We start from the raw sequence: 13,035 nt of genomic DNA on the forward strand, positions 1-13,035 counted from the left end.
TCAATAAATAACCTATAGCAGGTTACATGCCAAACTTAGATCAGTAAACTTTATTGCAGACTTGGTGAAGTATGACCTAATCTAACCTGTTTTCAATTTTCATCTTTAACTATGGATTTATAAGACTTGAAGTTGACTTTGGCCTAGATCAAAATGTTGGTTTTATTTATTTATTTATTTATTTTTTCTTCTTAATGGAGCAAAGAATACTTATTATTTTTAATTTTTCAAAAGAAATGGGTAGACAAAAATAAAAGATAAATTAAATAAAGAGCATAAAATAAAAAATAAAACTAATAAACTAGGAGCATGAAATTAGGTTTAAAATTATAAATAAAATTCAATTTATAATATTACAAAAAGACTAAACTAAACAAAAAATGTTACATATTAAAAGACGAAATTGAAGAGTTTGGTAATGAGTATATTAAGCTATAGAGAAGGCAATAATGATGTTAGTAACATTTTGGTACATGTTTGGGGGGGTGATTGATTTGGTTAAAAAGAGAAAGAAAGTGGTTGTGATCCGAATCCACGACCTGTGTATCGGCAATGAATTAACGGCATTAAATGTGTGTGTCGGGGAAAAATTGAATGTGATGCCTGTGGCATATCTGCCATGCAGTATTAAATTCGAAAGCCAAGGGTTAACACTCTCTACTCGTCTTCTCTTTTTGCTTTTTTGTGTTTTGTATCCCTCCAAAACCTACTTTTTTTCACTTAACCAATCGCGCTTTTCCATTCTTGTTTCTAGTCTCCTTCTAACAGTAACAGCAGTAGTGTACATCTCGAGGTTATGTCAACATACATACATACCTCATGCCATGCCATGTATGCTCCCACTTCTCTTCGGTTTTGTTTGGGAGTTTAAATTTGGAGGGAAAAAGAAATGGAGGGAGATAGAGGCTAATAAAATAAGAGTTGTTGACTAGTATATACAGCAGGGAGTATCAACTTGAACCGATAGAATTAGAAATTCAAACGTATAAAAGTTTAATTAAAATTTAACTGAAATTAAACTTATATATAATAAAATAATATATTTATATTTATATATAATATAATTTTTAAAAAATATATTTATATATTTTATTATTTTAAATTAGTTAATTACTAAAACGTTAGACTAATTAATCAATAATTTAATTAGTTTTTTTGGCTGTTTGACTATTTTACTATTTACTAAATTTTATTCTGAATCGAACCAGTTAATAATTTTTTTTATTAATTTGGTCAAACTAACTAATTTAATCTAATTCTCAGGACAACGATAATTAGAACATATACCAAAGGACTTAAATTCGAATTATACTATTATTATTGGCTCTTTTAATAAATGATCTCAATATATCTATAAATATTTGTTGAGTCTAAAAATACGTTCTTATTTTAGTAGAATGATTCATATTGAATTTACCTAAATTTTTCTATACAAATAAATAACTAAAATAAAAAGAAAAAAAAAAGAAAAATACTTTGAGAGATGATATTTTGTTTAGAATATTAGGGTAAAATATCATTTATGTTCTAAAAGTTTGACGCAAGTACAATGTTGTCCCTAATATTTTTTTAATCTTATTATTTGTGATCCAAATATTTTAAAAATAATTCAGTGTTATCGCCCTGTTAATTAAAAATTACTAATGAAGTTGGTGACATATATAATAAAGAGTAATTATCTAAATTATTTTTAAGGGTTTAAAATTAGACACTTTAATTTTTTAAATATTAAAATATATAAAATAATTTTTAATATTTATTTTTATTAGACAATATAATCTCTTTCTGTTATTCTGCTTTTTGTTAGTTCCAACATTAAATTGCACCGTTAAATTTGTACGTGTACAATTTAAACAAATTAATTTTTAAAGTAAAATATAAAATAGTCTCTAAAAAATCTAAAAAATTTCAAAATAATCTATAAAAAATTTAATTTTTTTGAATTAGTTATATATAATTATTTCTAAATTAATAAATTTTAATTGCTAAAATTTTTGGTCTATTTATTTTAAATTTGATTATTTATATAAAAATATTTCTATGTATTTTTAAAATAAATTATAAATTAATTTCAAAAAGACACTTTTTAAAAAAAATTAAAACAAATGAATGAACTCATACTTATTTTTTACCATACAAGATATTAATTTAATTTAATTCAATTTATAGGTGTCATATCTTAGGTCATTCTTTAGTGATGAAAAAGAAAAAAAGATAGTGTTGTCTGGAGATAAGGAGCTTTCATTTAACATAAAATTTTCACTAAACAATTGAAATATTTGTATAAATGCTTATGCGAACTAATATAAACATATTACAAAATTTTAATATAAAGTTCCTAATATATACTTTGCAACACTTAAAGAAATGTCTTGACAAATTTAAGTGTTCTATTGATATTTCTTAAAAAATTTTAAAATTTATTGGTTGTAATGTTGCATAAAATAAGCTTATAGTTAAAGTTATTTGTGCTACCATAATTAGCAATTATGTCAAAAATAATATATTTTTTTATTAAAAATATTTTTTTAAAAATTTATTTAGTGTCAATAAATAATAACCTTTATAATGCAATGACCTCTTAGATTTAGTTATTATTATTATGATTAATAAATAAAATTATTTTTTAGTATATATTTTATTATTTTTATATATTTTATTTATTATATTTTTTATTAATATTTTATTATTCTGATTAATAAAAGTATTCTATTTGAACTTTTGAAAAATATTAAAAACGAAGAAATTATTTTTGAAATTTTTAAATTTTTTAAGGGACTATTTTAAAATTTTTAAATTTTTTAGAGATTGTTGTATACTTGAGACTGATTTGTCTAGCTCTCACATGTATGTACATAACGACCACGTGTGTGACATTTACGTCAACAACAGGTTAGTAAAGAAAATTATATTGTCTAATAAAAATAAATATTAAAAATTATTTTATACATTTTAAAATTTGAGGAACTAAAGTATTTAATTTTAAAAATTTCAGATACTAATTTAAATGATTATTCTACATTAAATGTTGATGTTTCGTGTGGCAAAGTTCTATATATCACTATAATATATACATTTGAAAAATAAATAAAATTAACTTATAAAAGATTTATAATATGATAATATTTTTTTTACTCACATCATGTTCTTATATCTATATAAAACCATATTTTTCTCTATTAAGTCACTTTTGAAACATCAGGAATACACAGAAAAATATAGTCAATGGTCATACTACGATAAAGAATGTTTTTTCATGAAGAGTGAAGAATTCTTTTTATAATAAAAAAATAAAAAATCTGCAATGTATATTTTTTTTTAAAAATATTTAATTATAATCTTTACTTTTCATCTCACTTTATTATTCGTCTAACTTCATTTTTTACTAAAAAGCTTTCAATAGATAAAGACTATTTAGATATAAAAAATACTATTTATATATAAAAATTAATCATCAAAATTATTTATTATATATTTATATATAAAAATATATATGTTATTTAATTTTTTAAATATATATTTTATATTTTAATATATATTTTATAATAATAACTAATTTTAGGCTAATTTTAATATATATTGTATCCGATTATTTTGATACATCTCTAGATTCATTTAGAATCGCCTTATGTTATTTAGTAACAAATGATAGGATTAGAAAATGCTTTACCTTTCAAACCCTCTTATAAACCTAATTATTTCAGTTTTCCAAACTAATTTTTACAATTCTAAAGAGTTAAACCTCAAAATAGTTCCTCAAATTGGTATCATATACTAAAATTATTCTTGAGATTCCAATTGCACTAATTACATCTTTAAGATTGACAAAAGTACACCATGTGACCCATTTTTCATTAATGACGTGATGACATGACTTGATGACGTGGGCTGTTAGTGACACGTGTCATTCTATGATTTGGCCACGTGTAATAGTATGATGATGTGGTGACTAGTGACACATGACATGCTGATGTGGATGATTGTGTCACGTGTAAAAATACTATTTGGTCACGTGTCCGTTTGTGCCACGTATCGCAATAGTATTCGTCCACGTGTCATCCATTATGTCATCATTGTAGATACATCCAAAATAGTCCCTCACTTTGCATTAAGTGACTCATTTTAGTCTCTGAAATTGAATGTCGTACATCAAACTAGTCCTTTCACCAGTTTTTTCTTATTTTTTTTGTAAATTTAAAATTCACAATATCTTTGAATGCATTAATTTCAATTTATTTTTTCACATGTTATTCAAATACAAGTGTTTTCATAAAATATTTTTTCTCTTGCGGATACCCCTAACAGCCGTTTTGGAGTTGACGTGAATGCATTTTAAGCACCCTCACTACCATCTCCGATTTCTTTCAATTCTTTTATAAAAGATTTTTTCTCTTGCGGATACCCCTAAGTCCCTAACCGCCGTCTTGAAGTTGACGTGAAGGAATTTCAAGCGCTCTCACCAGGGACGGATCCAGAAATGTTGTTATGGGGGGCCAATAATATATATAATATAGAACTGTTGCACGCACTTTTCTAGCAAAGATATGCAATATATCTTTTTGAACACCGGAAGATATATATTGAGCATTCCCAGGAGCATTTTCAAGGACAACATTATTAACATTCTGATTACAGGAAGCTAAAAGTTTAATTAACTCAATAAAATTTCCTCTATTCAAAGATCCAGGACTTTCATCATCGCCTCTAAATGCACATGCTTGAAATGCAAGCCATCAAATAGCATTAATAGATGTCTTCAACCTTAAACGGTTATTTGCAATAGTTTCATTACTATGCCTATCAAGAACTTTGTCTATATGCTTAGATTGAGCCATTAAATCATCACAAGATTTCACACATAAATTATGGGGAGAATTAGGAATAGAACCCTCGTGACATACAAATGCACAATTTACCCCATTGTTTACTTTCTTCCAATTACTAAATCCTAACTCTGAAAATGCATTTTTTCCATCATTACGAGCACCATAATGTTTACCAAACAAGTAGCAAGGCAAACAATAAGCAGCATCTTTTTCTGGTGAATATTCTAACCAACTTGGAAATTTCTTAAACCAAGAAGATTGAAAATATCGACGATGATTGTTATTACCAGAAGCTGGATAGCTAATATTTGTTGGTTGGTATGGCCCAGCTATTATGTATGCTCTACGAATCTTATCACGTTCATTGACATTATACTGCCAAATTGGACGTCGCTTTCCTGGATCCCTTTCTAGTAAAGAGATATCAACATCTCTTTCTAATCTTGGTACTTTGGTTTCATGTTGATGTGTATTTTGAGTAAGATTAGAGAGCTCACTTACTTGAACTTCTTGTGAAATAAGATTTGAGGATTGACTTGTTTAAACTCCAACATTATCAGTAGCTTTTCTCTTAAAAATTGCATCAATTTTACTTTGTTTTTTCATCATAAAATATTCTAATTTTTTTTACCTGAAAAAAAAACTCAAAAAATTATATACTTACATAAATAAACAAAATCTAAGTATTTTTTATTAATTAAATATTAATAATAATAATTTTTTTACTAAATTACTATCAATTATTCAATTTCATTAAAAAATAAAATAAAGAAAAAGAAAAAATAAATCTCAAAATTAAAATGAATACCTTGTGTTTGATATGAATATATTATATATGATTGAAATATAAAATAACACTATACACTAGATACTTACCTTGGGAATGGGCGAATGGCAGTGGCACTGAGATATTGATTTGGTGAGTGCGGCGTGACTTGCGAGGAAATAGCACAGGAGAATTAGGAAATAGAATAGGAAACGTGAACAAACAAAATTAATTTTTAGGGATTTGAAACATTTTAAAAGTTATTATGTTTTATTTGGGTTGGGACGTTGGGTTAAGCTTTCTATTACCTTTTTTTTTAAAGCCCATATATCCGTCCTTGGCTTTCACTATTATCTCCGACCTCTTTCGTCTAGACCGAAGAAGTTGGAGATGATAGTGATTTGCACACAATGGGAACATGTATTTCATAAGAACAAAATAAATGTTTATTTTAAGGGTTAAGTATGATTTTGGTTCCTAAGGTATAGGTCAAAAATTATTTTTGTTCTTAACCTTTTTTGCATACAAAATTGTCCTTAAGGTTTAACTTGGTTTTAAAATCGTCCTTATCTTAGGGACCAAAATCATACGGAGGTGGCAGTGGAAGCAGAGACAAAGGTAGATCATGAACAACTTCTTCTTCTTTTTCTTTTTCTTCCCCCTTCTTCTTCTTCCCATCCTCCTTTGGAGGAGTAAAAACACTCTTTTTCTCTTATTTTTCTTTTTTTATTTTATAAATTTTTTTGTTATGGATAATTTAGTTCAAAATTTTAATATTTAAATAAAAATAATGATTTTAAAATTTGGTTTTAGACCTTAGGGGCGATTTTGTATGAAAAAAAGGTTGGGAATGAAAAACTTTTTTAGCTTATACCTTAGAGACCAAAATCGTACTTAACCCTTATTATAATTACTGATTTCTTGTTAAAAATACATGTTTTTTATGAAAAATGAGTGTAACCAATCATATAATTCTTTTTTTATAATAACATACTTATATATTACAAAATTTACTAATGTTAAATTATTATAGAAAAAATTATATAATTAAAACTAAAATCTTAAAAAATTTTATGAAAGCACTTGTATTTAAACGATATATGAAAAATAGAATTGAAATTAGTGCAACCAAGATATTGAAAAATTTTAAATTTAAAAAAAAAAGAGAAATTTTGGTGAAGGGACTAGTTTGGTGCACGACATTCAATTTCTGGGACTCAAATGAGTCCCTTAATGCAAAGTGAGAGATTAATTTGGTGCATCTACAATGATAACATGATGGACGACACATGGACGAATATTGTTGCAACATGTGGCACAAACATACATGTGGCCAAATAGCATTGTGACATGTGGCACAACCATCCACATCAGCATGCCACGTATCACTAATCACTACATCATCATACCATTACACATAGTCAAACCATAGAATGACACGTGTCACTAACAGCCCACGTCATCAAGTCATGTCATCACGTCATTAATGAAAAATAGGTAGGAACTGACATGGTGCACTTTTATCAATTTCAGGGACGTAATTAGTGCAATTAGAAGCTCAGAAATAATTTTAATGCACGACACCAATCTGATCACAAGAACTATTTTAAAATTTAACTCTACTTCAAAACTATCAAACCTGAGGAAAGAAACTCATTTCTTCCCTCTATCTTTCTTCTCCTAAATACCTTCTTTTTTTTTCTCCATCCAACCTCACAAAGAAAGCATTCGGTAATTCACAATAATACATGTTATCACTTATTACAACATAGGGCCTAGTCAAAGTGGCTGATAATCTAGTTCATTAACAGCTTGAGCGGGGAGGAGTGATTTTGTTAAGAGAAAAGAAGAATATTCAAAAATACATATTATTCTAGTACTAAACAATGAAGTGTAAAAATAAAAATACTGGATAATTCTATGATAAAAAAAAGATTTGTGTAAAAAAAATAAATAAAGAAAAATTTATAACTTTATTTTAAAAAATTAATAAAAATAAAATAGTGCATTCACCTAGACAAAAATTTAACTATCTAAGAGTAAATTTTTATTTCTTTATCATTTTTTCTCTTCACGATAATATGTACCGTAAATACTAACTTCAATTAATCTACGGTGTAAAAGTTAAGGTGTTAGAGATAAAATTACACTAAACTTATGAACAATAATGGAGCAGTAAATGTAACCTGAGCATCGAGTGATAGATTGATCTGGGAAAAATTAATCGAGCTATCAGTTAAATTAGTTGTAAAGTTAGTTAGTTAGTTGATTTGACTAATAAGCAAGTTAGTTAGAAAAACAGAATAGAAAGCTGGCAGATAGAGGCGGTTAGCAAGTTTGTTATTCAATTTGCTTAGTTCGGCGAGATTGTATATATAGTTAATAAGTGAGTTTAGTCCATTGAATAGTTCATTGATCAATGAAAAATCAGTATTCATTTCTCAACCACTTCCCTCTCTGTTCTTTCCTTTCACCTTGAGTTTTCTCTCTTCTATCTCCTTAGAGCTTACGACTCTTCAGTAATATACCAATTAGTTTGAGATTTTGGATTTAGTAAAATCTTTTTTCATTCATATTGAAACCCAATTAGTAAGAAACAATCACCATTAGCAGTTTGACACATTTTTCGTAGTGATTTTTCATTTCTCAAGCCTATATATAGAAAAGGGATTACTTATCACCAAAATACTGTCATTATTTAATAGGTTGTGTCTCTGGTGATCTCGTCCGTGGTGGCTAGGGGTGACTATGGGTTGACTGTCCAGTAAAATGCTCACAAATAACTTTCTCATTAGTAGCATTGACTTCTCCTTAAGATATTAAACACAGTTAATTTTTGTTCTTTTACCCCACTGAAGGAGTTGCTGGCCGGTGCTGAAAATGGGCGAACTGTGTAGACGATATCATTGCTCATTGGAGCAAATATACTCAAAGTGGGTTGGTTATGTGTCGATTGTTGTCAGCTGATTCTAATATCTATGGCCGAAGGTAAAAGCTGATTGTGAGGTCAATGGGTTGGTTATTGATGAAGTAAGGGAAGACGGTGACATTTGTGCGTGTGTGAAGGGTGATGCACAGCATCGTGTGTTGTAGGATTAGGATTTGGAGTTATTCTAGTTTGTTTGAGAATCCAAAACAGAATGAGCTAAGTGTTGCAAGTGGCCATAGATGGAGGTTCGAGGGTGTAGCAGGGAGAGGTTGAAGAAGAGTGGTTCATATTTTTTTATTATTTTTTAGACATCTCTGATGAGTGTTGTTGCAAAAGGGGTAATTTTGTTTTGTCAAAATAGGTTTGGGCTTTTGGTTGTTTTTGGTTGGTGAGGTTTTTTGTTGTTAATACTGTTGGACCCACAAATTCCAAATAATTAAATGTTAAAGAGAAGGTGTTCCTATGAAAAGGAAAAAAATACAAAATTAATGATGTTTATTATTATGTTGTGATAGTTAGAAGTTAGAACATAGAAGCATTAGAAGCATGAACACAGCAGTAGAAGCATGAAGCAATTCAAATCAGACTCGGCTTATACATGTGACCACAGATCAACCTCGCATACTCTCTCTTTTCAAACTAAATAAGACAAAAATCAAATGATAAAAGCTAGACATATGGGTCGTATAGGAAAACTATGCTCTGTCAGCACCGATTCATACTACGGCACCGTACATCGATCCTCTCTGGCCACGAACTGCACCGACGGTTACTACCACCTGTGTTGCCCACGGTTTCTACTGTAGAATTTCACAGCCTCCTATTTCTCTATTCGATTACAGATGCTCTGCTCTAAATGAGCCACTACTGCTCCCATAGGTCGTTTGAGACCACCACAAAATCCTACTTCGATTTTTCCTCATCAAATGTTTATTTATATTTCTATTTGTTTTAGAGAATTTTTTTATGATTTCAGATCTAATAACACCAGCGTATTTATCATTTCTGGTTAAGAATTTTACCGTCATTAACAACATGAAAGCCAAAGTCAAACAACTTCCTCCTATCCACATGTAGTGTACTGATTGGTGGAAAGGGTATAGTCATTGTAGCCACAACACATTTATGACTACCATAGACTGCACCTACTTAATAACATCGTTGTCGTCTTAAGATATTAAGCAATACAATAAATATTATGTGCACACAAAACGTATAGCAGCGGTGGTTAGTTGTCCAGATAGCGGCGGTTTTTTTACCGCCACAAAACATATAGCAGCAGTTGGGAGACCGCTCCAAGATAGGGTACGGCTAAACTCTTAGCGGCGGTTTTCTGCAACTGTTGGAATAACGCTGTTAAATGGTATATTGCGGTGAAAGCGTTTTGCGGCAGTTAACGACCGCTACTATCTTCGGAAACCGATTGATGTCTGTGTCGTGGCGGTTTGTTAACCACTGCTATATCGGTCATACAACTAGTTATTTTTTAAGCGGTTAATAAATATCGCTGCTAGGTTTCTTATTTTGTTTTTTCTTTCTTCGGTTTATTTGAATTTTTATTTCAAGTCACAATCACCATTTTTCTATCTTTTTAATTTGAGATGTTAGATATTAATTTAACTGATTTACTTCCAATTATAATAAAAAAATATAATTCAAGTAAAAAACAATGCTAGAATAATCAAAATTATACATATAACTGCAAAATAATATAGTTAATAGCAATTTGTCCTCAAAGTGCATGATGAGGGCCAAATGTCCGTTTAAAATTTTCTCAAATTAAAACACAAGATTTATTGTAAGCATAGTTTCAAATTGGCAAATAACCCCTATCAAAGTTTAAACAAGATTGTCACAAATTCAAATCAAATAACCGAGAGTTTTAAATCTTAGGTCTTTCTCCCACATAATTGCAATCGGGTGTGCATATCATTGGCTATGAGAAAGAGGAGTTTTGAACGCTATAAACAAGAAATATAAATAGCAAGAAATTAAAGAAGCAAACAAAAAACTAAACAATCAACAATGAAGGAAATTAACTAGCAAAAGAAAGGAAATTCAAATGCTAAAGGAAATCTTGGCAAGGGTTGAGAGTCAAGGTTTCCTATCCTAGTCATTGACCACAAACATGAAAATTATGAAGAGTTAATCCCACTTCGTCAACCTCTATACATTGAGAAAAGTCAAGCAGAAATAATTGATCTCAATCCACAAATCCTAACCAACTCATTAATTAGGCTTAGTGAAAGAATAATGTTAGTAGAAACCAAATTTACACCTACCAGGGGAGTCATGCAAAAGATGAAGAATGTCCAGACAATCTGTTTCACACACTATATCTCTCAATCCACAATCCTAAGCTAAAACAAGGCCCCTCCAAACTACAAAAAGCTCACATCGGATGATGGATCAGGGAGGAGAGCTACCAGAACAACCCGTAATTTAAACCCATTAGAATTTCTAATAAGACAACCAAATCCAGCCAAGCTCAAATAATTAAACAAACTAACATCACAATTAACTTTAAAGCTATTACCTACAGCAAGTTTTCAAGACAAACGGCTCCTAAAGGTACTAAAAGAAGTACACCTGTTTATATATATTACCTTAGATCCATGACCGTGCTTCTGATGGGAGCAATCACCTTGTGATTTGTCCAATAATTTTCAGCATTGAAAATGTCATTGCACCTATGCCTCCACAACCACCACACTCCAGTCCCTACAAGAGCCTCCTTACCAGACATGACCTTCCGAAACCAGGCTTCCATAGAGAACCATTCAACCGAATCAATAACCTGAGGATCTAGCATCTGCCAAATAACTCTAGAATATACACAATCTCTAAGGAAATGTTTTACTATCTCCAGAGCCGTATTGCATCTTTGGCACATAACTGAACTAGCTAGATGTCGACTGAAGCAGAAGACCTCCGTCAGGAGAGCATTATGAACTCCAAACCACACAGTCAATTTGATATTTTCCCGAAGATTCAAGTGCTAAAGCCAGTTCTAATTGCTATTTTCAAACCCTCTCTTGCACTATACCCTTTTGTCCCTGTAGGCCACCAACTCCACCCTGGTTCCATGTCAGCCAAAAATGGATAGTGCAGGCAGTGAATGAGATGTTTGACCTCAAGAGAAATTATCGATGCAAGTCTCTCCACCTCCTAAAATACATCATGCCAGAAATGCACTACTACAAAATTAGACTCAAATATGTGAACATAAGGAACAAGATCACAAAGCCTTCCAAAAGAAGTCCACTCATCATACCACACAGATTGATGCACATCTCCATCATTCCATCTGAACCCATCCTTGAGAGCATCAAATGCTTTAAGAATATTCTTCCAAATGGCTAAAGTGTTCTAACTGTTGTTGTTGCCAAGAAAAAGTTGAATTCTAAAAATATTTATGCATCATAACCTGAGCCCACAACTTGTCTCTATTGTTGAAGCAATCCCAAACTAAGTTTCCAAGAAGTGCCATGTTAGCTGAGTAGGTATCCCTAACACCCAAACCACCAGCCCTTTTAGGAGTTATAACAACATCCCACTTAACCAACAGCAACCCTCTCCCATTAGTTTGGCCTTTTCATAAAAATTGTCTCATCAAAGAATTTATCTTTTCACAAGCATACTTCAAAAGAAGAGCAATCTACATGTTGTAAACCGGAATAGAAGCCATGAACGATTTAACCAAACAAAGTCTTCCTACCTTATTCAGCAAACACCCCTTCCAACGAGCAAGCTTCTTCTGAATCTTTTCAATAACATCCTGAGCCGTCCTCCTGGAAGACCTTTCATGCCCAATATTCAACCCTAGATATCTTTCCAAGTCTTAACAAAAGTGGATAGTAGAAACTCCTGAGAGCACCTCTTTCCTTCTCTCAGAAATATTCTTTGAGCACTGAGCCTTAAATTTACTAAAGTTTACCTTCAATCCTGATACTTTGGAAAATAACTCCATAGTCCACATAGCCTCCCCTACCTGAGATTTTGTAGCTTTACAAAAAGGTAGAAGATCGTCAGCAAACATCAAATGGGAGATTTTAGGGCCATGCCAGGAGATCGACACAGGTATCCACAACCATTGAGAAACCTAATGAGTAATAAAACAAGCAAGAGCCTCCATACAAAGCACAAAAAGATATAGGGACATAGGATTCTATTGTCTCAAACCCCTCTTTGGGTTGAAATTCTAAAGTCTCTCACCATTCCACAAGATAGCCAAGGAAGATGATGTCACATAGGCCATAATAAGATTAATAGTAGCTCTCGAAAAACCAAATCTGACCAATAAAACTTCAAGAAATCTCCAATCCACCCTGTCATAAACTTTCTCTAAATCAATCTTGAAAGCCATAGTCCCCTTTCTAGACTTAGTGTTCCTCATGAAATGCATAATTTTCTGTGCAACAATGATGTTCTCTGTAGTTTCTCTTCTCGGGATAAAACCACCTTGGAGTGGACTGATGATCTCTGAAAGAAACCATCTGACCCTGTTCACCAGA

This window comes from Arachis hypogaea, chromosome 3 (genome assembly GCF_003086295.3).
Source record: "Arachis hypogaea cultivar Tifrunner chromosome 3, arahy.Tifrunner.gnm2.J5K5, whole genome shotgun sequence".
In the NCBI taxonomy this organism is placed as follows: domain Eukaryota; kingdom Viridiplantae; phylum Streptophyta; class Magnoliopsida; order Fabales; family Fabaceae; genus Arachis; species Arachis hypogaea.